Source organism: Lissotriton vulgaris, chromosome 1_1 (assembly GCF_964263255.1).
Source record: "Lissotriton vulgaris chromosome 1_1, aLisVul1.2, whole genome shotgun sequence".
NCBI classification, from domain to species: Eukaryota; Metazoa; Chordata; class Amphibia; order Caudata; family Salamandridae; genus Lissotriton; species Lissotriton vulgaris.
This window is the reverse complement of record NC_141685.1, coordinates 1910249552-1910266204: the sequence shown is the minus strand read 5'-3', so window position 1 is coordinate 1910266204 and position 16653 is coordinate 1910249552.

Sequence of the window (16653 nt, the reverse complement as noted above, 5' to 3'; positions counted from 1 at the left end):
TGAACGCAAATGCAACTAGGACTGAGATGGTAGTGGATTAAAGTCACCACTAGTCTGAAAATAGACTAAAATTACCCTGTCGCTACAGATAGGTGGCACTGAAAGCCTCCATCCTCACCAGGATCCTGTTGACAAACCTCTGGAAGGTGGCAGGGGCATGCTTTAACCAACGGGGCATCACCCTGGCTGGAAACGGCCCTAAGAGGAAGAGAATGCAGACCTCTCCTTAGTCCCCTCAGAGAAGACAATCTGCCAGTACTCCAACATTACATCAAGTCTACTCAAAGAAATTGGCAGCCCCCTGATAAGCTCAGTAGCTCAGGCATCAGTCTTAGTGGCTGAGTTTAGCCCTCTATAATCCACACAGAACAAGAGTTCTGGAGTGGAATCTGTTGATGCGGCCTTGGGTACTGGAACCACTGGGCTGGACCAAGGGCTGTTAGAGTGCTCAATCACTCTTAATTCTAGCATTTTGGACACTTATCCTTAATGGTGGCCCTCACTTCATCAGATGGCCTGTATATTTATTTTTACAAGCCTGCTCTCACAGGTGTCAATATAATGGGAGCACCAAGTAGTGAGCCCTGAGTAAATGGGAAAAGGCAAACTTACCCAACAAGTGTCAACAATTCATCTGTTGCTCTGGGGTCAGGATAGGGTAGAGGACAGCTCCTTCCACTGACCCATCCTGCTCCTTGGAAGGTAAGAGGTCAAGGAGTGATTCATTCTCCTCCTCTTCCCCATTGTCTGTCACTGGGATCACAAGGAGCATGGTTACCGCTGACCTTTCAAAGTGGGGCTTTATGTGGTTCACATGCAGGACCCATAGAGGGTTCCTGTGGGTCTTGAAATCTACCACATAAGTGACCTCGCCCTTGAGCTCTTTCACCTCATAGGACCCAGTCTACTGGTACTGCAAGGCCCAAGGTTCATTGACTCCATCACCCATACCTTCTGAACAGGCTGAAACTCAACCAAAGTAACCTTCTGGTCATACCAGAGCTTCAACACTTGCTGGCTGGCTTCTAGGTTTTCAGTGGCTTTCTTCCAAAATCACTTCATTCTGACTCCTGAGAGCCAACATGTAGCTGATTACATCCTGGGGGGTTTCTTGGGAGCTTGCTCCCACCACTCCTTCTCACGGATGATAGTTTGTCTGAAAGGGTAGTCATACAGAAGTTCAAAGGGACTGAACCCTATACCCTTTCTGAGGTACCTCCCACTTCCACCTCAAGGGCTCTGACAGGCCCACAATCATCCCTTTGACAGTCGTGTTGTATTGCTCAATAAACCCATTGGTCTGGGGTTGGTAGGATGTGGAGAACTTGTAGGTTACTCTACACTCATCCGACATAGACTTCACGTATGCTGACGCAAAGTTGGTGTCCCAATCAGACATCACCTCTTTGGGAAAATACCCCTGAGTAAAGATCCCCATCAGAGGCCTGGCAGTGTCATGGTCACCAAGATCACGATGAGCCTGTTGCCTAGGGCAGTCTTGTAGTCCAGGGGTACAACAATGTTAATGCCCACCCTCTCAAAGGGGTTGCCTATGACAGGAAGAATAACCAGAGGAAACTTCCTCTTTACCCACTGACTTTCCACTGGCCTGGCAAGTAGCACAAGACTTTAAAATGCATGTTAGGTCACTCACATCCAGGATCGGTAGAAATGCACCAGATGTCCTACAAAGGGGTACATCATATGCCAAACCTAGAAAGCAGACCTTGGTGCCGTGGGACCAAGGCCCTAGGCTCCAGAATCCTAGGCTATCTATACAGAAGATCATTCCTCTAATAGATGAGGTGATCAGCAGATGTGTTGCCAGCTATCAATCAATCAAAAAATTTGTATAGCGCGCTACTCACCCGTAAGGGTCTCAAGGCGCTGAGGGGGGGGTCGCTACTGCTCGAACAGCCAGGTCTTGAGTTGTTTCCTAAAGGAGAGATGGTCCAGGGTCAGCCGTAGGTGAGTGGGGAGGGAGTTCCATGTCTTGGCTGCCAGGTAGGAGAAGGATCTACCTCCGACTGTGGATTTCCGAAAACGTGGGATGGAGGCGAGGGCGAGGCTGGCGGATCGGAGCTGGCGGGTGGTTGTGTAGAAAGTGTGGCGGCTGTTGAGGTACTTCAGGCCCATGTCATGGAGAGCCTTGTGTGCGTGGGTGAGGAGTCTGAACGTGATCCTCTTGTTGACGGGGAGCCAGTGCAGGTTAATCAGGTGGGCAGAGATGTGGCTGCGGTGAGGGATGTCCAGGATGAGCGTAGAGGGTGTTCCCGTAGTCCAGACGGCTGGTGATGAGGGCCTGGGTGACCGTCTTCCTGGTTTCGGTGGGGATCCACCGGTAGATCTTTCGGAGCATGCGCAGTGTGTTGAAGCAGGATGACAAGACGGCATTCACTTGCTTGGTCATCGTGAGGGAGGAGTCCAGGATGAAGCCCACGTTGCATGCGTGGTCCGTTGGTTTGAGTGCGATGCCCAGGGCAGGGGGCCACCAGGAGTTGTCCCAGGCAGAGGGAGATGGTCCTAGGATGAGGACTTCCATCTTGTCTGAGTTCAGTTTCAGGTGGCTGATCTTCAGCCATTCTGCGACGTCTTTCATTCCTTCCTGGAGGTTGGCTTTGGCGGTGGCGGGGTCGTTGGTGAGGGAGAGGATCAGCTGGGTGTCGTCGGCGTAGGAGATGATGTTGAGGTTATGTTGGCGAGCGATGGCTGCGAGGGGGCTCATGTAGACGTTGAAGAGGGTGGGGCTGAGTGAGGATCCTTGCGGTTCACCGCAGATGACTTCGGTGGCTGCGGAACGGAACGGGGGAGGCAGACTCTCTGGGTTCTTCCGGCGAGGAACGAGATGATCCAATCCAGTGCCGCTCCTTGAATTCCGGTGTTGCTGAGGCGCTGTATCAGGGTGCGGTGGCATACGGTGTCGAAGGCTGCTGAGAGGTCCAGGAGGATGAGGGCAGCAGTTTCCTTGTTGTCGAGCAGGGACCTGATGTCATTGGTGGCTGCGATAAGGGCGGTCTCGGTGCTGTGGTTTGCTCGGAATCCAGACTGTGAGGGGTCGAGGGATCCGTTGGTCTCGAGGAAGGTGGAGAGTTGTCTGTTGACGGTCTTCTCGATGACTTTGGCTGGAAAGGGGAGGAGCGAGATGGGGTAGAAGTTCTTGAGGTCCGTTGGGTCCCCGCTGGGTTTCTTCAGGAGGGCGCTCAGTTCGGCGTGTTTCCAGCTCTCCGGGAAGGTGGTGGAGGCAAAGGAGCTGTTGATGATGATTACGAGATGGGGTGCGATGATGGAGTTGGCATTGTTGAGGATGTGGTGTGGGCATGGGTCGGTAGGGGAGTCGGAGTGGATGGTGTTCATCAGACGGGTGGTGTCTTCGGTGCTGACAGGGGTCCAGGTGCGGAGGGTGGTGGTTGGGGGTGCTGGTTCGGTGGTTGGGTGCGTGGTCAGTGCGCCGAAGCTGTTGTGTATGTCGGCGATCTTGCGGTGGAAGAACGAGGTGAGAGAGTAGCAGAGGTCTTGCGAGGGTGTGATGTCGTTGTTGCAGGCGCTGGGGTTGGAGAGCTCTTCAACGATGTTGAAGAGTTCCTTGCTGTTGTGGGTGTTTTTGTCCAGTCATTCTTTGAATGCTGTCTTCTTGGTGGTGCGGATCAGCTGGTGGTGTTTGCGGGTGGCGTTCTTGAGGGCTGTCATGTGTTCTGCTGTTTGGACGTGGCGTCAGGCTTTCTCGAGGTTGTGGCAGGTTTTCTTGTAGTTTTTGAGGTCATTGGTAAACCACGAGGCTTTCCTGCTGCCTGGTCTGCTGGGAGGATTCTTCAGTGGTGCGAGTTCGTCGGCGCAGCCGGTGAGCCACTGTGTGAGGTTGCGGGCTGCTTCGTTGGAGTCCGTCGTGTTGGTGGGTGGGTTCTGGCTGAGGGTGGTTGCGAGCTGGTCGGCGGTGATCTTGCTCCAGCTTCTGCGGGGAACCTGTTGTGGGTGGTGGTGGGTCGTGGTTCTCCTGAGGGTGAAGTGGACGCAGCTGTGGTCTGTCCAGTGTAGTCCAGTGGAGTGGCTGAAGGAGATGTGCTTGCTGGAGGAGAAGACGGGTTCAAGTGTGTGGCCGGCGTAGTGGGTGGGGGTGTTCACCAGTTGCTTGAGTCCGAGGTTGGCGAGGTTGTCCAGAAGGGCGGTGGTGTTGCAGTCCTTGTTGTTCTCCAGGTGGAAGTTGAGGTCCCCTAGGAGGATGTAGTCTGTGGAGGTGAGGGCGTGCGGACTGACAAAGTCTGCGATGGCTTCGCTGAATTGTGTGCGTGGTCCCGGGGGTCTGTAGATGAGAGTGCCTCTGAGGGTGGACTTGGGGTCGGTGTGTATCTGGAAGTGAAGGTGCTCAATGGCGGTGAGGGTGTCGTCGGAGTTGGTCGTGATGCGGATGGTGTTTCTGTGGACGATGGCGATGCCTCCTCCGGTTTGGTTGACGCGGGCCCTCTGGGTGATCTTGTAGCACTCCGGGATGGCTATGGCTATGGCGATGTCGGGGCTGAGCAGGCGTTCATCCAGGTTTCTGTGAGGAAGGCGACGTCTGGTGATGTTGTTTAGAGGAGGTTCCAGAGTTCGACGGCGTGCCTATGGACGGAGCGGGTGTTGAGCAGGATGCACTTGAGGTGGTTGTTGCTGGTGCTCGGCTTGGTGGGTGCGGTGCAGGTTCGGGGGCAGGTGAATTTGCAGGCTTGGCAGGTGAAGGGTCCGTGGGTGCGTTTCGGGGTGGCTCGGTAGCAGGCGGGGTTTCGGCTGGCGTTGAGTCCGTGGAGGTTGGCGGCGTCGGAAGTCCGTCGGGTGGGCTGGTATCGTCGAGGACCAAGGGTCCTGGCGCTTGGCGCAGTCCAGGCGCAGACGGGCATAGACGGGCTTGCCTATGGCGCGCCTTCGGCACACAATCGGCGCACCCGCTACGCGTGAACGCTACGCATACACGTGGGCTCCATATGAGGCGAAGTGGGAGGGAGGAGCAGCTGAAAGGCGGGAGCAAGAAAGCCAATGGGGTTACAGAAAGAAAAAGGGGGCGGGGCCGCGAGGGAGCAGCGGCAGGAAGCGGGGAGCGGGGGGGGGCACACCAGGGGTACAATACTAACGAAGGTACAAAATTTATTTAACAGAAATAAAGATAAGTACAATCACGAAATACACAAAATGAGGGCAACAGCGGGGAGAGAAGAAACGAGCAGCAGCGAGGGGCACCGAGGCCAGGGAAGAGCGTGTGGCGCCGGGGCAGAGATGCGCTACAGCTGGCGAGCCGTGTGGCGCGGGGGGTGTCCTGGGGTCAGGTCACAATCGCCTGCGCCGCGCGGGCTCCATATGAGGCCAAGTGGGAGGAAGGAGCAGCTGAGAGGCGGGAGCGGGCGGCCAATGGGGTTATAGAAAGAAAAAGGGGCGGGGCCACGAGGGAGCAGTGGTGGGAAGCGGGGAGCGGGGGCACACCAGGGGTACAATACTAACGAAGGCACAAAGTCTATTTAACAGAAATAAAGATAAGTACAATCACGAAATACACAAAATGAGGGCAACAGCCGGGAGAGAAGAAACAAGCAGCAGCGGGGGGAACCGAGGCCAGGGACAAGCGTATGGCACCGGGGCAGAGACGCGCTACAGCTGGCGAGCCCTGCGGCGTGGGGGGTGTCCTGGGGTCAGCTACCAGGATCTTGGCCTGTCACCATAGACCCAGAAGAGTTGTGGACTGTCTTTGTGCTTTGCAGAAATCTGCCCTGGATAGTCCCCATTCAGCTTGCCAGCCGGCCAGCTCAGCTAGGTCCTCCAAGGCGGCAATGTCCTCCCTGTAGATTTTGAGGCATCACCCTCAGGACCCGCCTTCTTCGGCCTGGGGGAGTCTCAGTTGCAGGTTTCACATGCACTCTCCCCTTCCTCTTTTTGGCAGGTACCTGGGCAATTCTTCCAGTCTCCAGGTCCTCTTGACTTTCCTCTCGGGCTGCCATGGACTGTGTGGTCAAGCACACCCACAGAAGCAGCCCTATCATCACCAAGTGAAACCGCAGCTCCCCTCTTTCCAGATATTGTGCTCCATGATGGCACCAAGCAGACAATCCACAGGCATGGCTGGACTCACAGCTGCCCTTAAGGGACAAAAAGCCCCCCCATTCAAAGAGGAACCAGAGCCACATGATAGGGACTCTTGCTGTTATCTGCTAGTACACCCTAGTTGAATACATTAGGAATTACCTGCTCTGAGGACACCAGATGACACCAGAATGCAGTTACACTGGCTCCTGTATCTCTCAGAGCCTTCATAGGATGCCCATTGATGGTGACTCATTGCCTATATTTGGTAGTGTTGTTAGGAATGGGAGCTTTTGGCACTATCTCTCTGTCACACAGGGACACTAGGGTAACCTTTGCACTTACCTCAATGCTTACTGGGGCAACCTTCTTCCCAAGTGCTACACTGGCTATCCCCAGTTGGGGGTGTCTGTAATTGTGGGCAGTGAGGCATACCCATACCTGTAGAACTTGTAACATTGTGGGGGAAATGACGATTTTTTCTGAGGAAAACTACTCTTTTTCTGATCAGGTTGGAACTGTGAAACGTTCGACTGAGTACTGTTTTGGGATTTTGAGAACTCTTTATTTTTATTTTTCTCCCCCTCCTCTTCCTTCTGGTGGGGATCCTGTACACCCTTTTGGTGATTCCCCTACTGAAATACCTTCCTGTGAATACTGGTGCTAAGCCAGTGGTCTGCAGTCTTGGCAATATACATGAGGTCAGTGAGCTTGCTATCTACCAGTTGTTGGAAAACAACTACTGAACATGTGCTCTTGTGCAATCAAATTGTAGAGCTCATTGTAATCCATTACATCACCGCCTTTCATCCAGCCATCCAGTGCCTTACAAAACAAATCCACGTAATCTACCCAAGGCTGATGGGGAAGTTTCTGGCTGTCCCTGACATTCAACCCATACTTCTCAGTTGGGAGGCCATACTTTCTGATAAGGGCTTCATTTATGAGTGGGTAGTTTATCCTGTCATCCTTCCCTTGGGCCGGTAGTGAATCCCTCCCTTAAATAGGTATATGCCTCCAGAGACTGGCTCCCAAATCCTCCTGGGGGATCCTATGCATCTCCAGATGCACTTTGAATGCCTCAAACTACTTTTCTATGTGACCCCTCACAACAAAGTTAGGCACCTGATGCTTGGGGATGTGGCCCTTCCTGCTTCCACTGAATTATTGCTGCCACCATTTCAGTGGGACCCTGAGTGTTGCTTGGCTTTCAGGTCCAGGTCCTTCAGACTCATTTCATGAGCCAATAAATGTTTCGTCTCCTCCAAGGCCCTATTTTCAGCAGCCTCCTACTTGGCTCCCTTCAATTTCAGCTTGGTTAGCTTGCAATTGAAACTTCCCCTCAGGCCTCTCATCCTCCAGTTCCTCTTTGGACATAGTGGTGCTGGGCATATGGCAGCAGGATACCTTGCTCCTTTAGGGATGTTCTCCTCCTTTCCTTGCTGCAGATTTGGGCCTGTGGGCATGCCATCACCTTCCACATCCTCCCCCTCTTCCCCCACATCCACCTCTTCCTCATCAGGGTCTTGCTCCTCCAGTTCTCTAGTGGCAGCCTGCATCCTGCGGACCTCCTCAAAAGCTCTGCGTGCTATTTGAAAATCCACTTTTGTGCCCCATCTCCAAGCGCAGCTCCCCTATTCTTGCAGAGGATTCTTAACTCTAACATCTTGAGGTTAGCAATGAGGCTACGCTCCCTCTCCATATTCGCAAGTATGTGTCACAGGTAGAGCAAATGTTAGTCACAAATTCAATTTGGAAAAATAAAAAAGTATAGCTAATCAAGGAGAATTTTTTTTGAATCTGATGTCAGATTATTTATATGGAATTTTATGTTTTGCTAAAAATCACTGAGTGGCACTGCACAAACAAAGGAACTGGATCCCACCACTGAATACGACTACCACTCCAAGGATGTCAGGTCTAACAATACTGATGTATGTTTGAAAAGACAATCTAAAGCTGCTGGTCCTTTAATAAACAGACCCTCAATATATATATATATATATATATATATATATATATATATATATATATATATATATATATGTATGTATGTATATATATATATATATATATATATATATATATATATATATATATATATATATATATATATATATATATATATATATATATATATATATATATATATATATATATATATATATCATTATTACTGTAAACACATATTGTGCTGGCAAATTGTGCTATAGTTTGAATGCTGTGAAATAACACGAGTTGAACCTTAACATAGACATGGATTTATGTGACTTTCTCCTGGAGTGACATCCTGTAAAAAATAAACTACTTATATAAACCTTAATGTATGCTGATATAAAAAGAGAGCAAGCATTTTCTGAAAGAGAACCTGCAGAGAGAATTGGTGAGTAAGTTTAAAATTATTCATAATGGTTTTCCAACACTCTCAAAGTAGACACTATATTTCTTCTACTCTTTTTTTGCAACAAGATCAGATGCAGGCAATACCACAGCAGATTTGAAATAATTTACCTGGATTTTCTGTTGGAACAACTGCCAATAACGGCTCTGGACACTGGAGAAATAATTGGACTTAAAAGAATACATAAAGCATACTTACTGTATACCCATTCTCATTGTTTGAAGTCTTATGGTAACCTCCTCACCATCAACATCTGGGGAGCATTCATATTTGCAGCAAAGTTTTTAAATGTTTGGTCTCTTTCACTGTTTCAATGAAGTGAAGTTAAAATGCAGTCCTTGTAATCGACACCTGTGATCCATGCATCTCCAGGCTGAACTCGACTCTATGGGAAGGAGAGAAAGAGAGAAATAAAGAGACACAAGAAGAGAGAGATAGAGGGAACTTGAATCCGGGTCAATAGGAGAGAGAGAGGGAGGATAGGGAACACCGGCTCCCTTGCGCAGGTCTCACACCAGTGAAACCTACATATCTGTTTCCTGTTGTGGATAATGCTGAGTTTTATGTGCGTATTAAAGTAATTTTTTATCAAAGTAAATATTTGGACCTGGCAATCTTGTTTTGTGTTCTGAGTGATTGTTGAAATTTGAGCTTGAAGCACCCTTCACTCTACCTCCCGGAGAAGCCAGTGACTGCGCGCCGTCACTGCCACGAGATACGAATCCTGAAGGAGTTGTACTTGGCGAGTTTGCAGAGAGTTGTACTTGGCCGAGTTTGCAGAGCCATAGTAGGGAATGCTCCATGATAACAGAAGTAAACACCCCCAGCCCCCACAGCTGAGGTCACACAGACCCGGTTTACCCCGGACCCTAAAGATGTCGTTGGAGCCTGAAAGATTTAATTTGCTGAATAGACTGGAGTTTTCAATTATGTTTAAATGTTTGCATGTCTCCCTGGACCACATCTTCTCCTGCAATAACACTTCATGTTGCATGAAATCTCTGAGTAGCACAAGGAGAAGTAAATCAAATTAAGTCATATCCTACTTTGCCATATTCATCTTTCCCATAGAGAGTTGGTAATTCTAGTCTCCTACCAAGCACTGTACACCAAATAAAATAAAGAGGAACGACACACTTGACTCACAAAATAATTCCCCCTGGTTTAAGAATATCTAATTTCAATCTTAAACCAGAAAACACAGTTGCAAGACTGTTGAAAGCCAGTGAATCCTTTGTAAGTGCGGTAATGAAGTCTGCAAACTCTTTTACACCAGGAAAGACAGACTCAACACAAGATCAATCTTAAGGAAGGGCCCAGAGATGTAGCCTCTAAAAAGAAAGTCTATTTACAAAATTGTTGTGCAGTGCTGTGCAGCAAGTCACCTTGCTGTGCTATCCTGCATTACTAGGAAAGGACAGGAATGTTCAGTATTAAGACCCACAGCGCATTCTTGACTTTTCCTACTGCACTGGTGCACAATCGGCTGCCTAGCGCCAACGTAGACACCGCTGTACCATGGTGCGTGGGTGCCTGTGTTGCATGCAGGATAGTCTTTGTGCAGGAAAGGCCAACTTCCTGCACAAAAACAATCCTGAGAGGCATTTTTCCTTTTTCTATGTGTTCTGGAGAATGCATCACGCATAGAAAGAGGAAGTAACATGGGGAAATAAAGATATTTCTCCTTGTTACACCTCTCCTAGGGAGGTGTATCTTGTTAGCACATTGCCAGGTTAACAAGGTCTTGTAAATCTAGGAATGCGTCAAAACCGTGGGAGTTGTGTGGGAACAACCCTGCAGCACCCATGGGCAGAGTAACACAATACAGCGATTTGTGCTGTATTGCATTTCTCCAGATTTTTTGAGCCACTCAAAACCACGTAGAGTGGCTTTGCGTGGCTTCGAACACCCAATTTAATGCTTGTGTTACTCTTGCACCAGGTTGCGTGGTGCAAGAGGGACGCAATCCGGGTCATAAATCTGGCCCTTGCTGTCCTATCAGCCATGACATGAGCACCTTTGTGAACTTGAAGATGTATCTGCTCAATATTACCAAAACCCTTGTAAATATGTCCAGGCTTAAGAAACGTCCTAAAATTAACCTATGCTCTAAAAACTCCTTAGTAGATCAAACCATCTGTTTTTCATATATTTCCTAGTATATATTGTATGTTGAGCCACCACAGAAGGAAGTAACCCATCTTTATCATTCTAGGGCCTAGAAGACACCCTTGAGCCAGCATCGTAGCTACATTTGAAATAAGCTTATAGGCCCCAGAGTCCTTTTCTGACTCATCCTCTCGGAGACCCCGTCTTTTTGCTCTCACCCACCACCAGTAAGTTGCTGTGAATTGTGTGGGGGTGAAAAAAAATCAGAATTTCTTTCAGGGGCAGAAACAACAATTGAAATGAAAAACACGCATTGCTACATTGTTATGAATATAAATCTGGATGGTGAGTGATTATTTCTCTATAAGGTACACAAAAAGAATGTTTGTGACTTTGCGCCTTGGAGGCGATTTTCCGATTTCCCTCTTGCTAATTCATTACCCGCCCCCTTGAGATCACAAGAAACGCAGGGTACTCGCGAAATAAAATTGCCTGCTATCAAGGAAGATGAGTCATTGCATGAAAATGCGTGTGAGTGATGATCACAATAAGGATCAAGCATTTTTAGAGTAACATTAGGCAGGATTTGAGTGACATGCAGCACAAAATAAATGTGCATTAGAACCATTATGTTAAATGCATATGAACATTTCATCCATCACGAGAATATGTAAAATGGATTTCGAAACTGTAAATGTCAACTACCTCTGCTGGCATGTTTGCAGAAGTTATTCTTTTCCAAAGCAAGAATACTCAGTTTTGCAAGCAGTTTAAAGGGAAGGTGTGAGAGTTGATTTTCTGAAGAGCATCGCAAACTGGCTCAGCTAACATTAGGTTGTGTTTGCACTGACCTCCATCTGGCCTCAACATTACATTATACCATGTGTGGACTACTGTTGATTTATGTTCTAAATAAAGTATTACTTGTTCATGACTAGGCAGAGTGTTCTCAAAGATGTTTTCCCACCGTACTGTATCATGGTCGTATCCAGTCACCCCCCATTCGTGCTTAACAATGTATCTGTTCAAATGTATAGATAAAAGTTGTGAGAATTAATGAATCCCTATGTAATGTTTCCTGAGAAAAAACTCAAATGTATTTTGTAGAAAATATTTCTACTAGCTCGTTTTCCTTTGGTGCAAGTCCTGAGAACCATGTATTCCCACAGAATGTATGCAGGTATTTGTCAAAAGCCCTAAGAAAGAGCGTAGGTTTCTTTGCCCAAGAGAGACCCTTTCCCCAAACTTTAGACGGCGAATCTATGCCAGATTTCACCTAAAACTGTACTGAGTTCTTTGCACCATTGAGTTGTAAGCTACTGATCTTACTTATGGATGTTTATTGTACTTTGTCTGCTAATTCTTTGTATAAAGCCTTTAAACATCAACCTCTGTCTGTCAATCTTAAGTGGATTCATCTGTACTATATCAAAGTAGCATAAGTGACGGCTCCAATCAGGAAGCACCAAAGTCCGTAACGGGGCTACCCCACTCCCTGTCCAACTGTTAGAACACCCCATTAGTTAGAAGTTGTTCATGGATTTTGGCGCTGACAAACATTGTAGCAGAGAACATTTCTGATTGGAGCTAATCTTTGAAACTGATCATTTTATTGGCTGTAAAACCAAGCATGGTACCTCTATGGTCCGGATGGTTTTCCATAAGATTTAAAATTGACCCATTCCCAATCTCCTGGTTCCAGAGTGTGATGAGGATAAAAAGAAGAACGACACCATGAGTATCAATCGAGATTTGTTAAAACCTAGACTGCAGTATCAACATTATTGGCGCCATCTTGCCCCCTTTTCGAGCCCATTCGTGCACGTAAGCGGCAGCCATTTTAAATACCATGGCCTCTCTGCCCATCGCCGACAGCCAGTGCGTCTTTCTCTCTCCCTCCTGACCTCGCAGGCATCCCCCGCGCGCTGACAGCCCCTGCTCTCACATACCTTGGGCCATAAACCCCTCTTCAGCACAACTCTGCCTCAGAACCCCATCCTGTTCCCAGCGCGACACCTCCCTTCATTCCTTTCATGATCCCGGGTCCTTTGATAAAACCCCCTTTCCTCTGTGCCCGTTTGTCTTACTCGTTCCCAGGCCGCCACCTGGCCCTGCGGATACTGTTTATTGCCCCCTATACAGTAGGAAGCTTCTCCCATCAAAGGATCCACGAGTTGATCAAAGCCCCCACCCCATGAGATCCGATCAACCACATACATTCCGTGAATCGGCGGAATGTCCAGCTGCGCGACAATCATCACCTGTTGTGACCGGGGTGGGGACTTCAACTGTAAATGTGTGGGAACGGGCCTGAAGCGGGGATTCCGAGGATGTCCTTTCATACTTCAATCAGAATAAATGATGGGCGTAAGGAGCACTCCCTTTTATTCAAAATATTTCTAGTATATCCAATGGTGCTCCGATTTGTCAGGGTAGTCAATTCTGTGGTATAAGTCCAAGTTATGATGGGTTGTTGGGCCCACCAAATCGGGCACTGTGCACTTAGCGCTCCGCGCCTTAATTATACTTTACACACTTTTTGAAATTAGTTGCTTATTTTATTCTGGTTTTACTTTTTTGGTTTGTTTCAATTACTCATGTATTATTACCATTTTTCATAATACGAGCATATGGTACAATTCATCAATTTTGCAAACATTATATCATATATACATATTCAGTACTTTGGCTTCAATTATATTTCCACAATAAACCATATACAAAAATTTAACACGTGAGCCCAATGCATTTCGGCGTTGCGATGGTGCCTTCATCAGGGGCGTGTCTGAAAATCAAACATATGAAATAGTGTGAGAATCTTAGTTCCATGTTGTTCATGGGGGTATATGGAGCTAAACTCTACTCAAATGTCATACCTGGTGTCTGAAACAATTTATATGCCTCACTCGCTGGGTTCAGTGTCCAATCACTGTAAATAATGATGAATAATCTTTGTTGATTATAAGATAATAACTGCATGAGGGTTTTGGATTATATCTCGAAAAAAACTAATTGGAACATACCTGTATAAATTATTTTGTACTCGCTGAAACGAGAAATTAATATATATCAGGATGAAATTCCTCCCTATTTTACGTGTTAATTGCTCTAACACCAAAGGTCATAGGACCCTTACCTTGTCTTCACAAAGATTATGACTCTATCTGGTGAGAGAAAACTCAATTACTCAACTATTTGCGGGCGATATAGCAATGTTGTCAATATACTTAATGTGAGCCGGTCGAGGCTTACCTGATACGCCAAAGGTTTTCACCGTGTAAGGGGTCCCGTATGTCGATCGTTGTCCTCCGCGGTGTGCCGGTAATATGCCATATGAAACTCCGCGAGCTCCGCCAGGAAGCGGAGTTTGTAAACATAAAGAAAGGACCAAATCACAGTGCCGTGGCCGTCCTGATAATAACTATGGGCGCCATGCTTAAAAGTATAAAAAGCCAGCGAAACCTGCTGGGTTGTATGCGTAACACCTTGTAATGGAGTAAATGTTTATATAATATCGATCTTACGTCCTAGGTTCACTTTTAAATATTCCCTATGGTAATTAATTGCATGGTGTATCCCGTAGCCCAAATGTCATAGACAGTCTGCGGAACGTATAATGTTAACGTTCACGTTTCAAAGAAATCCCTACGGCTGCTAGTGACCAACGTTCTCTTCAGTTAAAAACGCTATAGGTATCTTTTAAGGTGTTATCGGTAAGCTATCAGCGGGTCTCTGAGATCGATCGCTATGTGGGGTTAGTTGGTCATGTCAGATGTTCTGAGATCTAATGGAAATCCTAACCATGATTTACTTGCTGTTTACATTACATAACCTTAGTTAAGCGACCCGTTAATATTTAATGGTTGTGTACATTGCTAGTCTATAGAACCTTGATTCGTGTGAGCTTATTTAAAATTGATATGGACAGTTGGTGGTCATGTACATTCCAAATCTATTGAACCATTATTCATATTAGCACATGTAAGGTCCACATTCGCTCATATTAACATTTGGTAATCGTGTACATTGCAAATCTATAAAACCATAATACATGTTGGTATATATGCAGTTGATTTGATCATTTAGAAGTTATCTATGTTACAGTTCTATCGAACCCTAATTCATATTAGCACTTGTGAGATTCACATTGATTCGTGGGTCGGTATCCTCTCATACAACAGTCTGCATAATCAGTTCCAATCAATATAATGGGTTTTAAGTGTATATCTGTTATCTACTGTTCAAAGTGTTGGTCCTGGAGATTTTACCATAACAAAGTAATATGTGATGTTATGTTGCTGAAACAGTTCTTACAGATAACACGAAAGGTCATATTTGTCATTCAGCCCTGTGGGGGTTAATGTTTTTAGGTATTTTATCCAGAATAGTTCACGTTGCATCAATCTCTGATGATTGTCAATCCCTTCCTTTATCTGTACTTTTTCAATAACAAAAAATCTCAACTGAGATATAGTATGTTTTTCATCTCTCCAGTGAAGTACTAAAGGTGACGTTAGATTCTGATTGCGGATTCTACTCTTGTGCTCCGTTATGCGCACTTTCACTTTACGTTCCGTTCCGTTTTTCCGACATGCTAATATTTTTATGGCTCAATATGAAGCGAACAATTTAATGTCACTGAGGGAATGGTCACACGTTAAAATGTACAGTCGGTTCATAGACGACGTATTTTTAATTTGGGACGACACACGAGAAAAACTTGAGGAGCTGATCATTGCTTTGAATTCAGTGGATAATAGGATTCAATTCACTCATAAGATCAGCGATTGCGTCATCGACTTCCTTGATGTCAGGATATCAAAAACGCAACAAGGCTTTGAAACAGCACTGTATACGAAACCCACGGATCGCAACAGTGCGCTCCATTACAAAAGCTTTCACCCCAAGAGCCTTATCAGCAACTTACCGGCATCCCAGTTCATCAGAATCAAACGTATATGTTCAGAACCACATGTGTGTCAAATTAACTTGGAAAAACAAACCCAGAAATACATAGACAGAGGCTATCCTCCAGAAATCCTGGAACAACACTTGAATAAAGTACATACGATGAATAGAGACGATCTCTTAAAAACACGAGAGAGAAAAACACAAAACAGGATGGTATTTGTGACCAAATATACAACATTATCTACAAAAATCAGAGCAATAATCAACAAAAGATGGGAGTTGTTATCAGTAGAACCAGACTTTCATGGGATTTTCAGAGATTTACCAGTACATGCACACACCAGAGGACCAAACCTTAGAACAAAGTTAAAACATAAACAGTCCGTTATAAGCCCGGCACCATACAAGGGAACAACAAGATGTACCAATTGTACCAACTGTAACAATGTGATCACAGGAAATGTGTGCACTCACCCAACCACAGGAAAGACGATACAGCTTAAACATAACAGTGACTGCAATTCCAACAACGTTGTATATGCAATAAAGTGCCCTTGCGGCAAAATGTATGTCGGAAAAACGGAACGTAAAGTGAAAGTGCGCATAACGGAGCACAAGAGTAGAATCTGCAATCAGAATCTAACGTCACCTTTAGTACTTCACTGGAGAGATGAAAAACATACTATATCTCAGTTGAGATTTTTTGTTATTGAAAAAGTACAGATAAAGGAAGGGATTGACAATCATCAGAGATTGATGCAACGTGAACTATTCTGGATAAAATACCTAAAAACATTAACCCCCACAGGGCTGAATGACAAATATGACCTTTCGTGTTATCTGTAAGAACTGTTTCAGCAACATAACATCACATATTACTTTGTTATGGTAAAATCTCCAGGACCAACACTTTGAACAGTAGATAACAGATATACACTTAAAACCCATTATATTGATTGGAACTGATTATGCAGACTGTTGTATGAGAGAATACCGACCCACGAATCAATGTGAATCTCACAAGTGCTAATATGAATTAGGGTTCGATAGAACTGTAACATAGATAACTTCTAAATGATCAAATCAACTGCATATATACCAACATGTATTATGGTTTTATAGATTTGCAATGTACACGATTACCAAATGTTAATATGAGCAAATGTGGACCTTACATGTGCTAATATGAA